Source organism: Apodemus sylvaticus, chromosome 1 (genome assembly GCF_947179515.1).
Source record: "Apodemus sylvaticus chromosome 1, mApoSyl1.1, whole genome shotgun sequence".
Classification (NCBI taxonomy): Eukaryota; Metazoa; Chordata; class Mammalia; order Rodentia; family Muridae; genus Apodemus; species Apodemus sylvaticus.
The window spans coordinates 49,141,191-49,167,593 of NC_067472.1; the positions used below are offsets into that span (position 1 = coordinate 49,141,191).

Sequence of the window (26,403 nt, forward strand, 5' to 3'; positions counted from 1 at the left end):
TGCTACATACAGGCAACAGCTGTAGGGATAGCTCCTACATCAGTTGTCAAGACCCACATGAAGTTGAAGCTTTACATACACTACATATGTGCAGGGAGGCCTAGGCAGCCCTGTATGTTTTTTGGTTATTGGTTCAGACTTTGAGAACCCAATGGGTCCAGGTTAGTTGATCCTTGTCCAGGATATCACTGGAGTCAGACATGCCTTTTTCAGGCTTGAGGAGAGTCAAGGTGAGGGCAGTAGTCATAGGAAGTGGTCTGGTCAGTCTGAAACTGTTGCTCCTGACTGTACCCTGAGCTCTTGATGAGACATATTGTACTGACATATACTTTAGATTAGATTCTCTGTGAATATCAGGTTGTTTATCTTTGTTGGTTGCTTACCACATTCTCTTTTATTTTTTGCTGCCAAATGCTTTACTATATAATGGCTATGCATTAAATGAGACTTGATCAGAATACTATCTTGACTCCATTTCTTGCACCTTTTCCTCCTGGGTTCTTACTCCATCCCTCAGGAACATCTCTGATGGGTTCCGCACATGGGTTCACTTGTCATCCTAACAAGGTGGATTATGTGAAGGACTTCTGAGAAAGTGTGGCAGCGTGGACTAAAGTGAAAGTAAGTAAAGTAATTGCTAACCTGACAATTTCTTTTTTGTCATAAATTATGGGGAAAGACATAAGTCAGGATGAAGCATGCATGAGACAGTTAAAGGAAACTTCAGACGCAGGGTTGATTCAATATACAGAAATCCATCAATGTAATCCACTACATAAACAAACTCAAAGAAAAATACCACAAGGACATTTCATTGGATGTTGAAAAATCATTTGACAAAATTCAGCATCCTTTCATGCTTAAAGTCTTGGAAAGAACAGGAATTCAAGGCCCATACCTAAACATAGTAAAAACAATATACAGCAAACCGGTAGCCAACATCAAACTAAATGGAGAGAAACTTGAAGCAATCCCACTAAAATCAGGGACTAGACAGGGCTGCCCACTTTCTCCTTATCTTTTCAATATTGTATTTGAGGTACTAGCTCAGGCAATTAGACAACATAAGGAGGTCGAAGGGATACAAATTGGAAAGGAAGAAGTCAAACTATCATTATTTGCAGATGATATGATAGTCTACCTAAGTGACCCAAAAAAACTCCACTAGAGAACTCCTACAGCTGATAAACAACTTCAGCAAAGTGGCAGGTTATAAAATCAACTCAAGCAAATCAGTAGCCTTCCTATACTCAAAGGCTAAGCAGGCTGAGAAAGAAATTAGGGAAATGACCCCCTTCACAATAGCCACAAACAGTATAAAGTACCTTGGGGTGACTCTTACCAAACATGTGAAAGATCTATATGACAAGAACTTCAAGACTCTGAAGAAGGAAATAGAGGAAGATCTCAAAAAATGGAAAAACCTCCCATGCTCGTGGATCAGCAGGATTAATATAGTTAAAATGGCCATTTTGCCAAAAGCAATATACAGATTCAACGCAATACCCATCAAAATCCCAACTCAATTCTTCATAGAGTTAGAAAGAGCAATTCTCAAATTCATCTGGAATAACAAAAAACCCAGGATAGCTAAAACTATTCTCAACAACAAAAGAAATTCTGGGGGAATCAGTACCCCTGACCTCAAGCAATACTACAGAGCAATAGTGTTAAAAACTGCATGGTATTGGTACAGTGACAGGCAGGAGGATCAATGGAACAGGATTGAAGATCCAGAAACGAACGCACACACCTATGGCCACTTGATCCTGGACAAAGGGTCTGAAAACATCCAATGGAAAAAAGATAGCCTTTTCAACAAAGGGTTCTGGTTCAACTGGAGGTCAGCATGCAGAAGAATGCGAATTGATCCATCCTTGTCTCCTCGTACTAAGGAGTAAAGGTTAAAATTAAGGATTTAAAATTTGTTTTTGATTTTGTTAAGGAAACGTTTCCTTGGTTTTCCAAAGAAGGTATGATTGATCCAAAACATTGGAAGTGATTAGGAGACACATTTCAAGATTATTATATAATTATGGGACCTGATAAAGTCCCTGTAACAGCCTTTTCCTATTGGAGTCTAATTAGTGACTTTTTGAAAGATCCATCTGTTTCAGTCTAGGCATCTGTAATAGAGTTTCAGAAATTATTACAGGAAAAAAGTCAATTTCTGACTTCAAAAAAATTTAGATTTAATTAGCTTAGATAGTGAAGATGAAGCTGTCATGAAGAGCCAGTCTAAGTCTGTGGAATCAAATGGGAAATTGAGAAAAAGAAATCAAAACAAAGTATTTAGCCTGATTTAAAAGAATTGGAGGTTAGTTTTAAGGAAGAGCTCTCACAAACTTCAAAGGGTAGAAATGAAGATAATGTTAAGTGGAATGTTGGCACCAGAGAAGGCAAGCTGAAGGTTTCTAAGATTAATAAGAATAGGAAGATAGATGCTGAGGTCATTAAGGACTCTGAAATTTCAGAAGAAAGTGATTTAGACCCAGGAAATGCAGAGGAATTAGAAGAAGAGGCTATCAGATATCATAATGAAGATTGGCCTCCTTTTAATCTGCCACTGCCTTATAGCCCTCAGAGGCCAGTGTTGGGAGCTGTAGATTTTCATAAAGAACTCCATCAACAAAATCAGCAGCTCTGTATGCAGATCCAATTAGAAATGGAGAATCAGGCATCACTTAAAGAATTCTATGATCTTCACAAAGGTAAAACTGCTAGCAAGGAAGCAAAACAGAAGGTTGTCACTCAACCTGGTAAGAATAGACATCAGAATCAGCTAGTCTTCTCTGTTGTGGAGAATAACCAGCCAGATGGCACAATGATTCGAGAGATTAATGGATTCACTTTTAAATTCATAAAGGAATTAAGAACTGCAGTCTCTCAGTATGGACCCAATTCTCCTTTTACTATGGTCCCTTTAGAGGGTAGAACAGCTGAAAGGCTCATACCTCAAGATTGGTATACTTTGGTTAAGGCTATCTTGAGCAGGGGTGAATTTCTTCTTTGGAAGTCAGAATATTATGATGCATGGAAGGAAACAGGTAAATGGTCTTTGGTCCTTTTAAAGATGGAGTTTTGGTCTTATTTTAGGTAGAAGTAGCTCCACCATGAAAGGATGTCAGCTGTTTCTTGGAGTCATTGACCAAGACTTTAAAGGAGAAATTAAAATTATGGCTACTACTACTAAAGACATAATAAATATTAATGCTGGTCAGTGGTTGCACAGTTATTATTGATGCCTTTACTACCCTCAGAACATAAGCATGTTGATCTTATTTGAGGCTGTGGAAGATTTGGATCCTCAGATGTTTATTGGGTTACTCAAGTTGGATTTGAAAAGTCTCTGTTAAATATCTGGATTATTGGAAAAAGATTTTCCTGGCTCATTGACAATGTAGCTGATGTTACAGTAATAAAGGAATCTTAATGGCCCTCTTCTTGGCCTTTAATACTGACTATTACTCACCATAAAGGTATTTGTCAGAGTCTAAATCCTCATCAGAGTGCAGTTATTAGTATGGAGAGATGCTGAGGAAAATCAGGGATCCATTCGACCATATGTGCTGGATGGACTGCCCATTAATATTTGGGAAAGAGATCTTTTATCTCAACTGGGTATTATTATGAAAAGTCCCAACAATGTAGTTACAGCACAGATGCTTAACCATGTTTTATATCTGGAAAAGGACATGGCAAGGACCAGAAAGGGATTACTGAGCCTATTTTTACCTCAGGTCAAATTGATACCAAAAGACTTGGCTATTCATTTTAGGGACCACTGGCATTCCTGTATTCCATGATGATCCTACAACTAGGAAAAGTAATGATACAGTGTAGATTGATCAGTGGCCGCTAACTAAAGAAAAACTAGAAGTTGCTCATGTTAGTGCAGGAACAATTGGCAGTTGGTCATCTTGTAGTCAGTAACTCTCCCTGGAATACACCAATTTTTGTCATTAAGAAAATGTCTGGTAAGTGGATATTGGTTCAGGATCTTTGAGCTGTGAATAGCACCATGGTTCTCATGGGTACTTTACAGCCAGAATTACACACACCTGTTGCAGTTCCCAAAACTTTTCACATAATTATTAAGGATTTAAAAGATTGCTTCTTTACTATCAATCTCACTGAAAACGATAAGAAGAAATTTGCCTTTTCTTTACCTGCTATAAATTTAAAATAACATATGCAAAGATTTGAATGGATGGCTAACACTCCTACTCTATATCAAAAATTTGTTGCTGCTGCTATTCAACCAATTCATGAAAAATGGATAGATGCATATATAATTCATTATATACCTGACATATTACTATCTCATCCCACTTATGATGATCTACAAACATGTTTTAAGGACCTAAAATTTCATTTAGCAAAATTTAGGTTAGTACTTGCCAAGAAAAATTCAGTTACAATATTCTTATTCATATTTAGATTTTTAGCTTTTTCCTCAAAATGTACATTCCCTTAAAATTAAGATTAGATCTGAGCATTTGCATACTCTAAATGACTTTCAAAAGTTGTTAGGGAACATTAATTGGTTGAGGCCTTATTTAAAATTATCTACAGGACAGTTACAGCCTTTATCTGACATTTTAAAAGGCAATTCTGAGATTCGGCAGTGGCGGCAGTGGCAGCAGCAGCAGCTTGTCCAGCAGAAGGGCCATCAGCAGTGGAACCAAGGCTACAGAGTTCTGGCAGGCCCCACTATCACTGACCATCGCCGGCCAGCTGGGCTGCAAGTGGTGGTGAATTTACAGCACCTTTCACCGTACTGAAACCACATTAGAACTCTGCCTCCCACCAATCAGTTACGAGAGACTCTGCACCATCTTGGCTCTTGGACACCAGAGAGAATCAACAGTCCGAGGTAGCAGACTTAACCTGAGGCCTACATCTCTGGGGTCTAAGTCTGACAGGCATTGGCCTGCAACCAGGCCCTGGGTTGTTAGGGGGGCCATCGGTGTGCCAACCTGGCCAGGAAGTTTTTTGCCTGGCAGTCTCTTCCAGTGCACATGCGCCATCATTTTGGCTATAGGATGCCAGAGAGTTCTAGCAGGCAAAATCAGCTAACAGTCATAGCCTGAGGCTAACATAGTGGGGGTCTAAGCCTGACAGGTGTTGGACTGCACCCAGGCCCTGGGCTGTCCAGTGGGCCATCCGTGTGCCAACCCTGCCAAGAGGTTGTTAGCCGGGCAGACTCTCCCAGCACTTTCAGGGAGCGTGAGCACGCCGCCATCTTGGCTACCTAAGAGAACCAGTTAACAGTCATAGCCCGAGGCGAACATTGTTTGGGCCTAAACCTGCCAGGCTTTTGCCTAGACTCAGGGCCTGAGCAGCTAGGCTAGCCTTGTGTGTACCAACCCAGTTGGGGGAGTGGCACTCTGCTGATCCCCACAGAAAAGGTCCCGCAGCATACACCATCAGCACTTCCTGAAGGAGCAAATGGACACCACCTGGTTCACAGACACAATCTGGGGCAAGACACACTAGGGCTCCAAAGGCACCCAAGAGGAGGGCAGCACGTCAGCAACCTGTGACAGGGGAAACCCAGGATTCCAGTGTTTCTGAAATAGCCCTACAGCCTCACAGGAGGCTCAAATATCAGCCAGAGAGACAAGATCAACTAACTTCAGAGATAACAAGATGGCAAAGGGCAAATGTAGGAACACTACTAACAGAAATCTAGGAAATATGGCAGCATCTGAACCAAACACTCTGACATCAGCAAGTCCTGGATATGCCAACACTCCAGAAAAACAAGATTTGGATTTAAAATCACTGGTCATGATGCTGCTAGAAGAACACAAAAAGGGCAAAAATGAATCTCTTAAAGAAATACAGGGGAACATGCATAAGCTAGAAACCCATATGATGGAAACAAAAAAATCACTTAAAGAAATTCAGGAGACTAAGGCTCAAGAGATAGAAGCCAATAAAGAAGAAACACAAAAACAAACAAACAAACAAAAACAATGTAAAGAAATGCAGGAGAAAGTGAATCAAATGGCAGAAGTCATGAAAGAGGAAACACAAAAATCCCTTAAAGAATTAAAGGAAAACACAAACAAACAAATGAAGGAACTGAGCAAAAGCATCCTGGATTTAAAAACAGAAGTAGAAATAACTAAGAAATCACAATGGGAGACAACTTTGGAGATAGAAAACCTTGGGAAGAAATGAGGGGCCATAGATGCAAATATCAACAACAGAATACGAGAGATGGAAGAAAGAATCTCAAATGCCAAAGATACCATAGAAACCATTGAGTCAACAGTCAAAGAAAATGCAAAATGCAAAAAGCTTGTATCCCAGAACATCCAGGAAATCCAGGACAAAATGAGAAGACCAAATCTAAGGATTATAGGTATAGATGAGAGTGAACATTTACAACTGAAAGGGCCAGCAAATATCTTCAACAAAATTATGGAAGAAAACTTCCCTAACTTAAAGAGAGAGATTCCCATGAATATACAAGAAGACTACAGAACTCCAAACAGACTGGACCTGAGCAGAAATACCTCCTGTCACATAATAATCAAAACCCCAAATGTACTAAACAAAGAAAGAATATTAAAGGAAGTAAGAGAAAAAGGCCAAGTAATATATAAAGGAAGACCTGTCAGAATCACATCAGACTTCTCACTAGAGACCATGACAGCTAGAAGATCATGGGCAGATCTCATGCATACTCTACGAGAACACAAATGTCAGCCAAGACTACTCTACCCAGCAAAACTTTCAATCACCATAGATGGAGAAAGCAAGATATTCCATGACAAAATCAAATTTGCACAATATCTTTCCACAAACCCAGCTCTACAAAGAATAATAGCAGAAAAACTCCAATATATGGAGGGAAACTACACCCTGGAAAAAGCAAAATAGCAACCTTCTTTTATCAAACCCAAAAGAAGATAAGCACTCGAATATAAAAATAACATCAAAAAATGACAAGAAGTAATAATCACTATTCCTTAATATCTCTTAACATGGACTCAATTCACCAATAAAAAGACATAGACTAACAGACTGAGTAAGGAAACAGGACCCTGCATTTTTCTGTATACAGGAAACACACCTCAGTGTCAAAGACAAAAACTACCTTAGAATAAAAGGCTGGAAGACAATTTTGCAAGGCAATGGTCTCAGGAAATGAGCTGGAGTTGCCATTCTAATATCAGATAAAATTGACTTCCAACCTAATGTCATCAAAAGAGAAATGGAAGGAAACTTCTTGCTGGTCAAAGGAAAAATGCACCAAGAAGAACTTTCAATTCTGAACATCTATGTACCAAATGCAAGGGCACCCTCATTCATAAAAGAAACTTTACTAAAGCTCAAAGCACACATTGCACCTAAAACAATAATTGTGGGTGACTTCAACACTCCACTATCCTCAATGGACCAATCAGGAAAACAGAAACTAAGCAGGGACACAGTAAAACTAATTGAAGCTTTGGACAAATTGAATTTGACTGATATTTATAGAACATTTCACCCAAAAGTAAAAGAATATACTTTTTTTCTCAGCACCTTAGGGTACCTTCTCCAAAATCAACCATATAATTGGTCACAAGACAGACCTCAACAAATATAAGAAGATCAAACTAATCCCATGCCTCCTATCAGATCACTCTGGAATAAGAGTGGTCTTCAATAGCAACAAAAACAACAGAAAGTCCACATACACATGGAGGCTGAACAATACTCTACTCAATGACACCTTGGCCAAAGGAAAAATAAAGAAATCAGAGACTTTTTAGAATTTAATGATGATGAAGGCATAACATACCCAAATCTTTGGGGCACAATGAAAGCAGTGCAAGAGGAAAACTAATAGCCCTGAATGCCTCAAAAGAGAAACGGGAGAGAGCATACACTAGCAGCTTAATGGCACACATGAAACCTCTGGAACAAAAAGAAGCTACTTCACCCAGGAGGAGAAGAAGACAGGAAATCATCAAACGCAGGGCTGAAATCAATCAAGTGGAAACAAAGAGAACCATACAAAGAATCAATGAATCCAGGAACTTGTTCTTTGAGAAAATCAACAAGATAGATAGACCCTTAGCCAGAGTGAACACAAGGGCAGAGAAAAAGTATCCAAATTAACAAAACTAGAAATGAAAATGGGGATATAACCACAGGAACTGAGGAAATTCAAAAAATCATCAGATCCTTCTACAAAAGCCTATACTCATCACAGCTGGAGAATCTGGAGGAAATGGACAATTTCCTAGACAGATACCAAATACCAAAATTATATCAGGACCAAATAGATCATCTAAATAGTCCCATAACCCCTAAAGTAATAGAAGGGAAATAGAAGGGAAATAGAAGGGAAATGGAAGGGAAATGGAAGTCATAGAAAGTCTTCCAACTAAAAAAAGCACAGGACCAGGTGTCAGTGCAGAGTTCTATTAGACCTTTAAAGAAGACATAACACCAATACTCTTCAAACTATTCCACAAAATAGAAACAGAAGGAACACTACCCCACTCCTTCTATGAAGCCACAATTACGCTGATACCAAAACCACACAACGATCCAACAAAGAAAGGAACTTCAGACCAATTTCCCTTATGAACATCAATGCAAAAATACTCAATAAAATTCTTGCCAAATGATTCGAAGAACACAGAAAAACAATCATCCACCATGACCAAGTAAGCTTCATCCCAGGGATGCAGGGTTGGTTCAATATAAGCAAATCAATGCAATCCACTACATAAACAAACTCAAAGAAAAAAATAACACATGGTCATTTTATTGGATCCTGAAAAAGCATTCGACAAAATTCGGCATCCTTTCATGCTTAAAGTTTGAAAAGAACAGGAATTCAAGGCCCATACCTAAACATAGTAAAAGCAATATACAGCAAACTGGTAGCCAGCATCCAACTAAATTGCTCTGGAGAAAAACTTGAAGCATTCCCACTAAAATCAGGGACTAGACAGGGCTGCCCACTTTCTCCTTATCTTTTCAATATTGTACTTGAGGTACTAGCTTGGGCAATTAAACAACATAAGGGGGTCAAATGGATACAAATTGGAAAGGAAGAAGTGAAACTATCATTATTTGCAGATGGTATGATAGTCTAACTAAGTGACTCAAAAAACTCCCCTAGAGAACTTCTACAGCTGATAAACAGCTTCAGCAAAGTGGCAGGTTATAAAATCAACTCAAGCAAATCAGTAGCCTTCCTATACTGAAAGGATTAGCAGGCTGAGAAAGAAATTATGGAACTGACACCCTTCACAATAGCCACAAACAGTATAAAGTACCTTGGGGTGACTCTTTCCAAACATGTGAAAGATCTGTATGACAAGAACTTCAAGACTCTGAAGAAGGAAATGGAAGAAGACCTCAAAACATGGTAAAACCTCACATGCTCATGTATTGGCAGGATTAATATAGTTAAAATGGTCATCTTGCCAAAAGCAATATACAGATTCAACTCAATACCCATCAAAATCCCAACTCAGTTCTTCATATAGTTAGAGCAATTCTCAAATTCATCTGGAATAACAAAAAACCCAGGGTAGCTAAAACTATTCTCAACAACAAAAGAACTTCAGGGGGAATCAGTATCCCTGACCTCAAGCAACACTACAGAGCAATAGTGTTAAAAACTGCATGGTATTTTTACAGTGACAGACAGTCAGATCAATGGAACAGGATTGAAGATCCAGAAATAAACCCACACACCTGTGGCCACTTGATCCTCCATAAAGGAGCTGAAAACATCCAATGGAAAAAAAGATAGCCTTTTCAACAAATCATGTTGGTTCAACTGAAGGTTAGCATGCAGAAGAATGTGAATGGATCCATCCTTATCTCCTTGTACTAAGCTCAACTCCAAAATGGATCAAGGACCGCCACATAAAACCAGACACTCTGAAGCTAATAGAAAAGTAGCTGGGGAAGACCCTTGAGGACATCAGTACAGGGGGAAAGTTCCTGAACAGAACACCAACAGCGTCTGCTCTAAGATCAAAAATTGACAAATGAGACCCCATAAAATTACAAAGTTTCTGTAAGGCAAAGGACACCATCAAAAAGACAAATCGGCAACCAACAAACTGGGAAAAGATCTTCACCAACCCTACATCAGATCGAGGGCTAATATCCAATATATACAAAGAACTCAAGGAGTTAGAGGCCAGAAAATCAAATAACCCTATTAAAAAACTAGGGTGCAGATCTAAACAAAGAATTTTCACCTGAAGAACTTAGGATGGCTGAGAAGCATCTTAAAAGATGCTCAACTTCATTAGTCATTAGGAAATGCAAATCAAAACAACCCTGAGACTTCACCTTACACCAGTCAGAATGGCTAAGATTAAAAATTCAGGAAACAGTTAGTATTGGTGAGGATGTGGAGAAAGAGGAACACTCCTCCACTGGTGATGGGGTTGCAAACTGGTACAACCACTCTGGAAATCAATCTGGTGGTTCCTCAGAAAACTGGGCAAGTCACTTCTGGAGGATCCTGCTATACCACTCCTGGGCATATACCCAGAGGATTCCCCACCATGTAATAAGGATACATCCTCTACTATGTTCATAGCAGCCCTATTTATAATAGCCAGAATCTGGAAAGAACCCAGGTATCCCTCAACGGAAAAAATTGATGCAAATAAATGTGGTATATATACACAATGGAGTACTATTTAGCCATTAGAACCAATGAATTCATGAAATTCTTAGACAAATGGATGGAGCTGGAGAACATCATACTAAGTGAGGTAACCCAGTCTCAAAAGATCAATCATGGTATGCACTCACTAATAAGTGGACATTAGCTTAGAAAATTGGAATACCCAAAACCTAAACCACACATCAAATGAGGTACAAGAAGAACAGAGGAGTGGCCCCTGGTTCCAGAAAGACTCAGTGTAGCAGTATAGGGCAAAACCAAAACAGGGAAGTAGGAAGGGATGGGTGGGAGATCAGGGGGATGGAAGGGGCCTGATGTGACTTTCAGGGAGTGGGGGGCCTGAAAAGGGGAAATCATTTGAAATGTAAATAAAAAACATATTGAATAAAAAAAAAGGCGATTTTGAACCTTCATCTGTTAGAACCCTGATTATAGAAACTAAACAGACTTTAGAGTTACTAAATCAAGCTATTTGAAATCAATGAGTCAAATACATCAATTATGACTTTCCCATCATAATAATTATTTGCAAGACTGAAATCTTACCCACGGGACTCTTAAAACAGGAAGGACTTTTGCTATGGCTACATCTCCCTTCCTCACCTAAGAGAGTCATTTATTTATCTTATTTATCAGTTGCTGACCTTATTATTATTGGCAGAACTGAGAGTGTAAAATACTTTGGCAAAGAACCAGCAGAAATCATTGTGCCCTTTAATATAGAACAAGTGCAATGGCTTATAGTTCGTGATCAGCAATTGTTGTTATCTTTTATCAGTTTTAGTCATTACTCTCCAGATAAATCAATTCAATTTGATAATGAGCAGTACTTTTTCTTTCCTCTTATTACTTCTTTTTCTCCTTTGGAAAATGCTTTGACAATATTTACTGATGGCTGTGCAAATGGCAAAGCTGTATATCATTATAAAGATAATACTGCCATGTTATATGTTAGATGGTCCTACATCTTCTGGTTGATTAACTGAGCTCTATGCAGTGTTGGGGATATTGAAACAGTTTGATAATGCCACTGTTAATATCTATTCTGATTCTCATTATGTAATTCATTCTGTTCCCTTTGTGGAGACTTTAGACAATTTTAAGTCTGATAACCCAACTGCTCCTTTATTTTTGCAGTGTGTGGATGCTATTAGAGCATGTACCAAAAAGTTTTTCTTGGGATATCTTAGAGCCCACACTAGTCTCCCACGTGTTTTATCTCTTGGCAATGCTAAAGCTGTGGCTGCCACTAGAAATAATTTCTTTTTTAAATTACAGGAAGCTCAAGAGGCTCATAAATTACATCATTTAAATTCTATAGCATTACGACTTCAGTTTGGGCTAATTTGAGATTAGAGTCATCAAATTGTTAACCAATGCACAAATTGTGCTAAATTGTTACCTGTCCCTCCTTTGGGAGTTAACCCTCCAGGACTTTATAGCAAATCAATGTTACTTGTGTTCCTGAATTTGGACAATTAAAATTTCTTCATGTCTGTGTAGTTACTTTTAGTGGATTTCTTTTAATCTCCCTACATACAGAAGAGGCAGTGAATAATGCTATTGCACATCTCTTGTTTTTCCATAATAGGCTACCTTCTTGTATTAAAACTGATAATGCACCTGCTTATTGCTCCCATAGCTTAAAGAGATTTTGTAGTACATTACAGATTACTTTAAAAACAGGCATACCTTATAACTCACAAGACCAAGATATTGTGGAAAGAGCCAATGGCATTTTATAGCACCTTTTTATTAAATTAAAAGGGGTGGGGGAATGGTGTCAAAACAAACTTCACCATTCTCTATTCATTTTTAATTTCTAAAATGTGGACAGGGATAGTAAATCTGCAACTGATCATTTTTTGGCATGCAGATTCCAAATCTACATATCAAAAGGTCATGTGGAAGGACCCATTGTCTGGACTTTGGAATGGACCCTCTTCAGGGGTTGAGGATCTGCTTGTATTTTTGATCATCAAGCTGACTCTGCAAGACATCTACCAGAAAGATTGGTTAAAAAAAGTAATGACTGATCCAGGGCTGGATCCCTGAGAAAATATTCTTCAAGAGTATCTGGTTGATGGTCATGCTTCAAATGGTTATGAAGGCTACCTGCATTTCTGCACTGCATGAGCCAATGGAGCTGACATGGATCTTATAACATGGAAAGAGAAGAAAACTTACATAAATGACAAGAACAACAACTCCTGGAACCTGGTTTCTGGAATTCACCCTCTTAGGGAAGGACTTGTTTAGCTGTGCCACTTGGACTCAGTCACCCCAAGGATATTTCTACATACCTCCTGCTCATGATTCTGATGAAAACTCCTGTGGCTCTAGTGAGTCTTTTTATTGTGCATCTTGAGGTTGTGAAACTTCTGCACACATCTTCTGGAAGGCTAAGGGTGGAGACTTGATTACTATGTATCTCATGGGACAAGACTCTGGCATCTCTATGAGATGTAAGCACTTTGTGTCCATGAATAATCTCTATTCTTGTAAAGGAATCAACACCATCTATCCTACCTTGGGTATTTCATTCACTAACATGTGTTAGTTGGTCAGAGGGTTTTGTGTTGGGTATTCAAGTCTACATGGGAGGATATGGGAGGTTATGATGCTGGTAATACTTTTAGAATTAAACAGGTCAAGAAGTCTGTTTCACCTATGCAGGACCTTGGTGCAAATGAACTTCTGGTTCCACTTTTACTGCATCCAGATTACATTATTCCAAATCCACTTTCTGTGAGTCAGTCTGTCCTGATCCTCCTTTAGGCACCCATGGCCTCTTCCCATAAGGAACTGTTTAAGCTTGTCAATGGATCCTTTGCAGCATTGAATTTTTCTCAACCTAATTTTACTTAAGACTGTTGGCTTTGCCTTTCCTCCAATCCCCAATTTTATAAAGCTGTAGCCTCTAATGGAACTATCAGTCTGGCTTCTGATCAGGCTGCTTGTCAATGGCATCAATCTCATGAAAGAGTTACCCTTTTGTCTATATGGTGGACTGGTTTATGTATTGGTCAGTTAACCAGAGGCCATGGTCATTTATGTGTCATCCATAGGGTGTTTAATACTAGTGGACATTTGGTGCCATCAGAAAATTTCTGGTGGGTTTATGACAGTAGAATTACTCCCTGTTTCTTTGGAATTTTTTGAAAACTATGATTTTTGTGTTCTAGTGCAATTTGTTCCACATGCTACTGTTTTTTTTTTAATGGTTAGGCCTTTTTAGATGCCTGGAACACCCATGGCACCCTGTTCCTTAGTAGGAGGACCAGAGAACATGTCACTGCTGTGAGTATTACTGTTTTGCTAAGGTTGGGAATCATTGGAATTGCCACTGGTATTTCCTCAATTGTTCTGCAAAACAAACCTTATAATGAACTTCGAGTAGCCGTAGATGAAGATTTAGAGAATTTAGAAGTAGCTATGTCTCTCATGAGAGATTCTTTACATCCTTATTTGAGGTAGTTTTTCACAATAGAAGGGGTTTACATTTACTATTTTGGCAACAAGGAGGTTTATGTGCTACCCTATAGGAAGAATGTTGCTTTTTGCTGATCACACTGGTATCATAGAAGATTCTCTTGCTAAAGTATATGAAGGGTTAGAGGCTTCTAATAAGTTGAGAGAAAAGGATGCAGGATGATTTCAGATTTGGTTCAGTACTTCCCCATGGCTGACTACTCTTCTACCTTCTCTACTTGGGCCATTGTTAGTTCTGCTCATCCTATTGTCCCTTGGTCCAGTTTTATTCAATAAACGGATGAACTTTCTGATACAAAGATTGATCAAATTCAATCTACACCTATACAAGTTCATTATCAGCATTTAACCTTAGCTGATGAGTAGTCAATTATGTATAGTACTCACAGTAACAGCTTTACAGGAGGCATCATGATTTTGAGCTAAGACAGAAGGTATCCCTGTGCTGGATGTTCATTCAGAAATGGTTGCAAACATGACTCAAGGCTGCTTAAAACGGGGAACCTAAGACAGGCTCTTATCCTTTGGCTTTTATTTTATTTTACAGAGGAGGGACATGTAGGAAACCAAGGGAGTCAGTCTCAGGCTTGAGCAAGGTAAAGGTGAGGGTATTAGTCATGGGAAGTGGTCTTGTCAGTCTGGAACTGTTGCTGCTGACTGTACCCTGTGGGCACATTGTAGTTATTGTCTTTGATAATTTTGATTGAAATGTCTTTGTTGATATATCTTTTTTCATATAATTAAGTACAATTTACTCACTATCTTTGACAACATACCTTTGAAAACCACATTCTGTATCTGAGAGTCCTTGGTCTTTGTCAGTGGCACATGAAGTTCCCTGCCTTTTTTCCACAGCAAAAGCAGATTAGATCATGGGAGCAGAGTCTCCTACCTCATTCAAACCACTTTACCCATTACCATAAGAAGTCCTTATTTTTATTTTACCAAGTGAGTGGTACTAGTCACTTTTCTGTTGCATTAATAAAACATCATAACTAAAAGCAACATATAAAGAGTTTCGTTAGGTTTATAGTATCAATGTGTTAGATTCCACAATGGTGGAACAGCTTATACATATAAACACACACACACACACACACACACACACACACACACACACACATGTGCCTGCCAAATAAATAAAACTTAATTTGAAAAAATGAAAATTAAGTTATTTTAAATATTTATAATTGAAAATATTGACGTGGGATTAGCTTTAAAAAAATCTTCATACCAATTGCTACTCTGGAATGCTGGAGTTATGTAGCATTTTAATCTTGATTTAGCAATTTAATTGCTTTTTATTTCTACTTAAAAAATCTAATTTAAGCTACTTATACCTGGGGGCCTAGCCAACAGTCAGGACCTTCACTGTTGCATTACTGTTAGCAATACTGTTTTCTAGAGCCAGATTCATACCTGAGCTCCTGATGAAAGAGGAGGCAGTCTAACAGTTGGAAGCATGAATGTTTACTGCAATGTCCATCCTGAAGGGAGCATCCCCCATGGAGATCATGGTCCAAAAGCCATGATCATATACCCTACCAGCAGAGATACCAGGAACACCATGACAGTGATACATATAACAGTGTAAAGAGCAGAGCCCATCCTTTGGAGAGGACTGAAATGGGTAATGACATCAGAGATGGTCATGAGAATGGAGGCCATACTATACCTGCAAGCATGCCCACTACTGTCACAAATGCTGACCCAGGTCTTGTAGCAGAGCACCCTCAAGAAGCCAACCAAGCAGTATGTGCAGCAACCAGAGTGTGGAAGATAAAATGGATGGCCACCTGGTGTGAAGGATCAGCAATTGTCTCCAAGAGCGATATGAGATTGTGGGAAACCTGGGTGAAGGCACCTTTGGCAAGGTGGTGGAGTACTTGGACAATGCCAGAAGGAAGTCACAGATTGCTCTGAAGATCATCCATAATGTGGGCAAGTACTGGGAGGCTGCTTGTCTAGAAATTATTGTTCTCAAGAAAATCAGGGAGAAAGACAAAGAAAATAAGTTCCTTCGTGTCCTGATGTCTGACAAGTTCAACTTTAATGGCCATATGTGCATTGACTTTGAGCTCCTGGGCAAGATTACCTTTGAATTTCTGACGGAGAACAACTTCCAGCCTTATCCCCTAACATATGTCAGGCATATGGCCTAGCAGCTCTGCCATGCCCTTAGATTGCTACATGAGAATCAGCTGACCACAGAGACTTGAAGCCAGAGAACATCTCATTTGTGAATTCTGAATTTGAACTCCTTTACAATGTACACAAGAGCTACGAAGAGAAGCCAGTAAAGAACATCAGCATCTGAGTGACAGACTTGGCAGTGTCATATTTGACTATGATTATCACATCACCATCATGGCCACTGGTCACTACAGCCCTGTCATGTCTGGAGTATCAACTGCATTCTCTTGGAGTACTACCATGCCTTTACACTCTTCTAGACCTATGAAAATAGAGAATACTTGGTTATGATCGAAAAGATCCTAGGACTCATCTCATCACACATGATCTACTGTACCAGGAAGCAGAAATATTTCTACAAAGGGGGCCTGCTTTGGGATGAGAACAGCTCTCATGTGGAGTTTGTGAACAACCTCAAATCTCTGAAAAATTACATGCTCCAGGATGATGTGGAGCAAGTACAGGTATTTAACCTGCTGAGGAAGATGCTAGAGTTCGACCCTGCTCAGTGCATAACACTGGCAGAAGCTTTGCTACACCCCTTCTTTACTGGCTTGAACTCTGAGCAACAGTCTTTCAACAACAGGCACAACCCCAGTAGATGACAGGTGGAGGGCAGCACATGAAGAGTTGAACAGCTGAACTGGCTGCTGACCCCTTTTCTCCAGCCTCTCCCACTGGCCTCAGAAACAAAGCAACCCATGAACAGAGCAATGTGAAAGAAGACAGGAGCCTTGCAAAAGGATGGGGGGATGTGGTGCCCAGCTGCCAGAAAACAGATTGGACCCAAGCTATTTATACATTGTAAAGTTATAATAAAGTGTTTTTTAGTGTTTGTAAATAAACAAAACAACTTATACATAAGAAGGGAGTTATAGATATCATATGTAAATGAATGAAAAAAGAAATATACAAGAAATAACTTAGGAAAACATTTTTTATTAGATACATTCTTTATTTGCATCTCAAATGTTGTCCCCTTTCCTGATCCCCCCACAGAAAATCCCCTTGCCTATCCCCCCTCCACCTGTTAACCAATTCATCCACTGCTGCTTTCCTGTCCTGGTAATTCCCTACACTACATAATCGAGACTTCTTAGGACCAAGGGCCTCTCTTCCCTTTGATTTCCAACAAGGCCATCCTCTGCTGCATACACCTCTGGAGCCATGTGTCCCTCAATGTGTACTCTTTGGTTGATGTTTAGTCTCTGGGAGCTCTGGCTGTACTGGGTGGCTCATATTATTGTTCTTCCTATGGTGCTGCAAACCACTTCAACTTCTTGGGTCCTTTCTCTAGCTCTTCCATTGGGGACCTTGTTAATTGGGCTCGTTTCAATGGATGGCTTAAAGTGTCTCCCACTGTATTTGTCATGTACTGGCAGAGCCTTTGAGGTTACAGCTATATGAGGTTCCAGTCAGCAACCAATTGTTAACATCCACAATAGTATCTGGGTTTTGTAACTGTATATGAGATGGATCCCTAGGAGGGGCAGTCTCTGGATGCCCTTCCCTTCAGACTTTGCTCCAAACTTTGTCTCTGTATCTTCTCTTGTGGATATTTTGTTCCCTCTTCTAAGAAGAACTAGAGAATCCATACTTTGTTCTTCTTTCTTCTTGGGTTTCATGTGAATATGAATTATGTCTTGGGTATTCCAAGCTTCAGGGTTAATATCCACATATCAGTGAGTCCATAATATGTGTGTTCTTTTATGATGGGATTATCTCACTCAGGATGATATTTTCCAGTTCCATCTATTTGCTTAAGATTTTCATGAATGCATTGTTTTTAATGGCTGAGTAGAATTCCATTGTGTAAATATACCACATATTCTGTATCCATTTCTCTGTTTAGGGACATCTGGGTTCTTTCCAACTTCTGGCTATTATAAATAAGGCTGCTATGAACATAGTAGATCATGTGTCCTTATTACATGATGGAGAATCTTTTGGCTATATTCCTAGGAGTCGTATAGCATGTTTCTCTGGTAGTAGTATGCTCAATTTTCTGAGGAACTGCCAAACTGACTTCCAGAGTGGTTGTACCAGCTTTCAGTCCCACTAGCAGTGGAGGAATGTTCCCCTTTTTCCACATCCTTACCAGCACCTAATGTCCCCTGAGCTTTTGATCTTAGCCATTCTGACTGTTGAGAGGTGAAATCTCAGGGTTGTTTAATTTGCATTTTTCTGATGACTAAGTATGTTGAACATTTCTTTAGGTGCTTCTCAGCCATTCAGTATTCCTCAGTTAAAAATTCTCTGTTTAGCACTGTACCACACTTTTAATAGGGTTATTTTGTTCTCTGCCATCTAACTTCTTGAGTTCTTTGCATATATTGGACATTAGACCTCTGTTGGATGGTGGGTTGGTAAAAATCTTTTCCCCAATTGTGGGTTGCCATTTTGTCCTATTGACAGTATCCTTTGCCTTACAGAAACTTTGTAATTTTATTAGGTCTCATTAGTCACTTCTTGATCTTAGAGTATAAGCTATTGGTGTTCTATTCATGAAATTTTCACCTGTGCTCAAAGCTCTAGCAAACTTTCTTTTCTATTAGTTTTAGTCTGTCTAGTTTTATCTAGAGGACCTTGATCCACTTGGACTTGAGCTTTGTACAAAGAGATAAGAATGGATAGATTTGCATTCTTCTGCATACTGACCTCCAGTTGAATCAGAACCATTTCTTGAAAAGACTTCATTTATTCCCCTGGATGGTTTTAGCTCCTTTGTCAAAGATCAAATGGCCATAGGTGTATGTGTTCATTTCTGGGTCTTCAATTCTATTCTATTGATCTACCCACCTGTCACTGTACCAATACCATGCAGTTTTTAACAGTATTGCTCTGTAGTACTGCTTGAAGTCCAGGATACTGATTCCCTAAGAAGTTCTTCTGCTGTTGAGAATAGTTTTAGCTATCCTCTGATTTTTGTTATTCCAGATGATTTTGAGAATTGGTCTTTCTAAATCTATGAAGAAATCAGTTGGAATTTTAATAGTGATATCATTTTATCTGTATATTGCTTTTGGAAAGATGGCCAGTTTTACTATGTTTATCCTGCCAATCCATGAGCATGGGAGATATTTCCATTTTCTGGAGTCTTCTTCAATTTCTTTCTTCAGAGACTTGATGTATTTGTCATACAGATCTTTTTCTCATTTGCTTAGAGTCACACCAAGATACTTTATATTGTTTATGACTATGGTGAAGTGTGTCATTTCTCTAATTTCTTTCTTAGCCTGATATCCTTTGAATATAGGGATGTTACTGATTTGTTTGAGTTAATTTTATATCCAGCCACTTTGCTGAAGTTGATTATGAGCTGCAGGTGATCTCTCATAGAGTTTTTGATTACTTAAGTATACTATCATATCATCTGCAAATAGTGATAGCTTGAATTCTTCCTTTTCCAATTTGTATCACTTTGATCTTTTGTTGTTTAATTTCTCTAACTAGAATGTCAAGTACTTTATTGAATAGATATGGAGAGAGGGGGCAGCCTTGTCTAGTACTTTATTTTAGTGGGATTGCATCAAGTTTCTCTCCATTTATTTTGATGTTGGCTACTGGTTTGTATATTGATTTTACTATGTTTATGTATGGGTCTTGAATTCCTAATTTTTCTAAGACTTTTAACATTAAAATATGTTGAATTTTGTCAAATGCTTTTTCAGCAGCTAATGAATTTACCATGTGTTTTTTTTTTTTTGAGTTTGCTTATGTAGTAGGTATCACTGATGGATTTGCATATATTGAACAATCCTTGCATCCCTTGAATAAAGCCTACTTGATGGTGGTGAATGATCATTTTGATTTATTCTTGGATTCGGTTTGCAAGAATATTATTGAGTATTTTACATCAATATTCATAATGGAAATTGGTCTGATGTTCTCTTTCTTTTTGGATCTTTGGGTTGTTTTTGCATCAGCATAAGTGTGGCTTCATAGAATGAGTTGGATAGTGTTCCTTCTGTTTCCATTTTGTAGAATAGTTTGAAGAGTATTGGTGTTAGATCTTCTTGGAAGGTCTGATAGAATTCTGCACTAAAACCATTTGGTCCTGTGCTTTTTTTGGTTGGGAAACTTTCAATGACCAGTTCTATTTCTTTAGGGATTATGGGGCTGTATGGATGGTCTGTCTGGTACTGATTTAACTTTGGTATTTTGTATCTGTCATGGAAATTGTCCATTTTATCCAGATTTTCCAGTTGTGTTGAGTACAGGCTTTTTTAAAATGATCTGATGATTTTTTAATTTCCTCCTATTCTGTTGTTATATCTCCCTTATCATTTCTGATTTTGTTAATTTGGGTATTCTCTCTCTGCTCTCTGGTTAGTCTTGCTAAGGGTTTATCTATCATATTAGTTTTCTCAAAAATCTGCTCCTTGTTTTGTTGATCTTTTGTGTAGTTCTTTTTGTTTCTACTTGTTTGATTTCAGCCATGAGTTTGACCATATTCTCCCATCTACTCCTCTTGTGTACCTTAGTTTCTTTCTGTTCTAGAGTTTTAAGGTGTGTTTTTCAGCTGCTAGTGTATGCTCCTTCCAGTTTCTTTTTGGAGGCACTCAGAGCTATGAGTTTTCCTGATAGCATTGCTTTTATTGTGTCCCATAAGTTTGGATATGTTGTGCCTTCATTTTCATTAAATTCTAAAATGTATTTGATTTCTTTCCTTATTTCTTCCTTGACCAAGGTACCATTGAGTAGAGCACTGTTCACCTTCCTTGTGTATTTGGGCTTTCTGTTGTTTTTGTTGATATTAAAGACCACACTTGCTCCATAGTGATCTGATAGGAGGCATGGGATAATTTAAATCTTTTTATATTTGTTGAGGACATTTTTGTGGCCAATTATATGATCAGTTTTGGAGAAGGTACCCTGAGGTGCTGAGATGAAGGTATATTATTTTGCTTTAGGATGTAATGTTCTATAGATATCTCTTGAACTCACTTCCTCCATAACTTCTGTTAGTTTTACTCTGTCTCCATTTAGTTTGTGTTTCCCTGATATGTCCATTGGTGAGAGTGGGGTGTTGAAGTCACCCACAATTATTATGTGAGATGCAATATGTGCTTTGAGCTTTAGTGAAGTTTCTTTAACAAATGTGGGTGCCCTTGCATTTGGAGCATAGATGCTCAGAATTGAGAATTCTCCTTGGTAGATTTTTACTTTGATGTGTATGAAATGTCCTTACCTGTCTTTCTTGATGACTTTTGGTTGAAAGTCAATTTTATCTGATATAAGACTAGCTATTCCAGCTTGTTTGCGGGGACCATTTTCTAGGAAAATTGTTTTCCAGCCTTTTACTCGGAGATAGTGTTAGTCTTTGACACTGAGATACTTTTACCATATGCAGCAAAATGCTGCATCCTCTTTATGGATCCAGTGTGTTAGCCTATATCTTTTTATTGGGGAATTGAGTCCATTGATATTAAAAGATACTAAGAAAGAGTCATTGTTGCCTCCTGTTATTTTTTATGTTATTTTATAGTTGTGAGGTTATCTTCATTTGGGTTTGTTAAAAAAAGATAACTTTCTTGCTTTTTCTAGATGTAGTTTCTCTCCTTATGCTGGTGTTTTCCATATATTATCTTTTGTAGAGCTGTATTTGTGGAAAGATATTGTGTAAATTTGTTTTTATCATGGAATATCTTGGTTTTTCCTTCTATGGTGATTGAGCTTTTTGCTGGGTATAACAGTCTGGACTGGCATTTGTATTCTCTTAGTGTCTGTATAAGATCTTCCCAGGATCTTCTAGCTTTCATGATCTCTCATGTGAAGTCTGGTGTAATTATGATAGGTCTTCCTTTTTATGTTGCTTGACATTTTCCCCTTACTGCTTTCAATATTCTTTCTTTGTTTAGTACATTTGGTGTTTTGATTATTATGTGATGGGAGAAATTTCTGTTCTGATCCAGTTTTTTTGGAGTTCTATAGGCTTCTAGTATGTTCATGAGCATCTCTTTCTTTAGGTTAGGGAAGTTTTCTTCTATAATTTTGTTGACGATATTTACTGGCTCTTGAAGTTTTAATCTTTGCTCTCTTCTGGAAATATCATCCTTAGGTTTGGTCTACTCATTGTATCCAGGATTTCTTGGATATTTTAGATTGCAAGCCCTTTGCTTTTTGCATTTTCTTTGACTGTTTAGTCAATGCTCTCAGTACCTGAGATTCTTTCTTCTATCTCTTGTATTCCGTTGTTGATGTTTGCATCTATGACTCCTTATTTCCAAGGTTTTCTATCTCCAGAGTTGTCTCACTTTTTGATTTCTTTGCTGTTTCTACTTCCATTTTTAGATCCTGAATGGTTTTTGTTCTGTTCCTTCACTTGTTTCTTTGTGTTTTCCTGAAATTCTTTAAGGGATTTTTGTGTTACCTCTTTAAGTGCTTCTTCTTATTGACCCATGTTCTCCTGTATTTCTTTAAGGAAGTTATTTATGTCCTTCTTGAAGTCCTCTATCATCATCATGAGATGTGATTTTAAATACAGATCTTGCTTTTCTCGTATGTTGGGATATCCAGTACTTGCTGTTGTGGACGAACTTGGTTTGGATGTTGCCTTGGTTTCTGTTGATAATGTTCTTGTGTTTGCATTTTGCCAGCTGGTTATCTCTGGTGTTAGCTGGTCTTGCTGTCTCTGACTTTGGCTTCTCTGTCCTGCAAGCCTCTGTATCTGTGCTCCTGGGAGACATATTCTCTTTGTGTTCACAGGTATGTAGAAACTATCGGGAAATCAGTTGTCTTCTGGTGGTATTTGTGTATGTAGCTCTGTGGCACAGGATCAGATCTGGGTGTGGATGGAAATCTTAAGACTCCTGTCCCAGACTTTTCCTAGACTCTTGTGTCCTTAGGGTTTTGGGCTGTTTCCTCTGAGCAGCAGGGGTGGTCCTACCTGTGCTGTCTGACCTCTCCACATCCTGGATGGTAAGCTGTTTCCCTGTGCCACTTGGATTTGTTGCACTGTGGCAGAGGATGGTCCTGAGCCAGAGGCAGAAACCATAGGCTCCAGCCTGAGGGTTCAGGATGTGATCAACTGAATACCAGGGGTGGTCCTACCTATGCTACCTTGTCTTTTTGCACTCCTTGGTGGTCAGATATTTTCCTGTACCAACTGGATATGGTGCTCTATGGCAGAGGATGATTCTGAGCCAGAGACAGAAACAAGATGGCTCTTGCCTGAGGGTTCCAGAAGTGATCCTCTGAGCACCCGGAGTGGTTCTTAGGAAAAATAATTTCTGTAAGTTTCCACTGTTTAGAACCAGTTTGTAATTAATTGACTTAGCTAAATTTAGACTTTGATTATTCAACAGATTTACTAAATGCACTCTTGACATATTGTTCCTCAGGCTATAGACAAGAAAATTCAGGATGACCGTGGTATAGTTTTGTATGTGTCCATGGTATGACTTGAGTTGGAATTTAAGTGCATGAAGGTTATTGTTCCAGAAAAGATAGACACAATGGTAAGACAGGATGCATAAGGGAAATAAGCCTTCTTTTGTCCCTCAGCTGAGTGCATCCTCAGGATCATTATGAACATAAGACATAAACAGATAAACGTAATGAACACAGTGAATACAAAATCCAATAAGGTCAATATAAAAACTGTAATTTTAACTATGTGGATATTAGAACAGGAAATTTAGAAGGTATGTTACAGAAGGAGATATTAATCACATTAGAATAACAGAAAGATAGGTGGAAGGTAAAGGCAAGATTAATGGAGGGTTGCAGTAGTCCACAATGCAGGAGACTGTCACCATTAGTACACATTCATACTTGTCATGGAGGTGAGTAATGCAAGGGTTTGAATACTGTTACATGAAAATCGAAGGCCATTGAAGCCAGGATAAAACTTTCAACAGTAGCAAAAACTACAAAGAGCAGCTAGGAAACATATGCTTTATAGGATATAATGTAATTTCTTGTTAGAAACCTGTCCATTACCTTGGGAGTGACTACTGAGGCATAAATACAGTCTATCAGAGTGAATTTATTCAGGAAAAATAAATGGGAGTATGAGTTGGGAGTCTAGTAGAACTGCTATAATCATTACAAGGTTTTCTATCAGCATGAGCATACATATCACATTAAAATGATAGAGAAAGGGACCTGAAGCTCAGGAGCATCTGCTAACCCAACAAAAATTTAATCCAGTTGCCTCAGGAAAGTGCTCCTATCCTTTCAGAATTGCTATGAGATTTACCTTCGACAAGAGGAATACAGAATATAGCTGTCAGTCCTTACCAAGTATGCAGGAAGATGTTTTAGGAGCTGCATAGGGGCAGTATGTTTATATTGAATGCTGCAGATAGATTTGGAGATTTGGTTTTAAATCACAGTAGCTGCTACAAGTCGTTCATAGTGTTGGTATAAAGTTGAGTTCTATTTTCTGGCATATAGTTTAGACAACTCTAAGTCATATTTATTATTATAATATTTATTACATAATTAATGTTACAATGATTGGAAATTCTGTAGTTTCTTGAAACTGTCTATACATTTATAAAGTGTCACTTACTCTTGTCCTAGGAAATAGGGCTACAAATTATTAGGTAATGGAAACCTTCATTTTCATAGCATTGGCTCAAACTATTCTCATTTTATACCTGTAAAGATTCTCCACCCTAATATGCAGAACTTTACTGTGAAACACAATTGTGTTTATGCTTTAACCAATTTTAAGGCAGTGGTAGAAACTTTGCATGAATCTCAAAAAAGGCAGAGCACATGAGTGAATATTCCTTTGATTTCTCATTGACTTTTCAAAGTAAACCTTATGGCCACAGTGAAGGGTATTGCATCTGAGTTTAGATGGAACGAGCTTATGGGGACATAAGTAGAAAGAAACTCAGAATAAGGGCACCCCATCATTTGACTTACAGCTGAGTTGGGCAACAAAATCAAGTTTTCACTAAAAGTTACATAGGATATACATTTTAGCTTTCTCTCATTAAGATATTTGTATGAATGCTTTATTTTAGGCCAGCACACAGTATACATATGAAAACTTACTAAAGAATGAGCCTGAGATATGGTTCAAAGAAAATTATTTTCATAGTATTTGTCAAGATCTGATATCTATTATTAATGCAATCACATTGTGACAATTAAGTATTTTCTTTGTCATTAAAAATAAATTCTTTCTCTTCAAACTTATTTTTAAAACAGCATGGATGTTTAAGAAAAATCTGTGTTGGGGGAAATATAGGTGAAGGAGAGAAGAGGTTAAAACAACAGCAAGGGTACCCAAGAATGTTGAATATATCTCATTATTTACTATGCAACTAAAATACCTTGCAGAAAATTTGCATTACATTTACAAGCATACACATATAGTTGAAATACTTTTTTTTCAATCTGGACCAAGAATATTCACATCACATTCATTTTATTTTACAAAATCTCAGCATAAGCAGAAGGGGCCCTCTTTTGATGGTTTTCTTTTTGTGGTTTTTAATTGGCTATTTTCTTTTTTATATTTCAAATGTTCTTCCCATTCCCAGTTTCTCCTCCCAAGACCCCCCTATCCCCCCTACCCCTACCTCTATGATGGTGCTCTTCTACTGCCCATTAACCAGGGTTGTCCAAGGGACTCCTAAAAAATTGTAGCTACTGCTATTTTGCTTGTTTTCCACCCCAGATGTGAACAATTAGCACTATGACAGAATATACTATGTTCTTCAGACACAAGGCTCAAAGTACCCCAACTAGATCTAGCCTGAAAGCTACTTTTCTGAGGACTAACCATCGTAGTTTCAATCCATAAAAGTCTGCATCCAAAGGAGAAATGCAAATAAGAGGGTAACCTATCTATGCCTATGAAACACAACATTGACCAGCATGATACTATAACCTCAGTGCACATTACTGCCATGCATCCCTTGTCAGTAACCAACAACTTTTTAGTTAGAATTAAGGCCTTCTCAACAAGAGGAAAAGCATGTGTGGAACTAGAAACATGGGTATATTTTGAATAATTTCTTTTATCTTTATGGTCTTTCACAGGATAGGTATATATATTTTAAAATTAATTGTAACTTGTTTATTTA

The 26,403-nt window shown here is 38.3% G+C and overlaps 1 pseudogene; it reads left to right on the forward strand.

The window, feature by feature from the left end:
- The first annotated feature begins 2,665 nt into the window (after positions 1-2,665).
- On the forward strand, positions 2,666-16,959 carry LOC127693052 (dual specificity protein kinase CLK3-like; annotated as a pseudogene).
- The last annotated feature ends 9,444 nt before the right edge of the window (positions 16,960-26,403 follow it).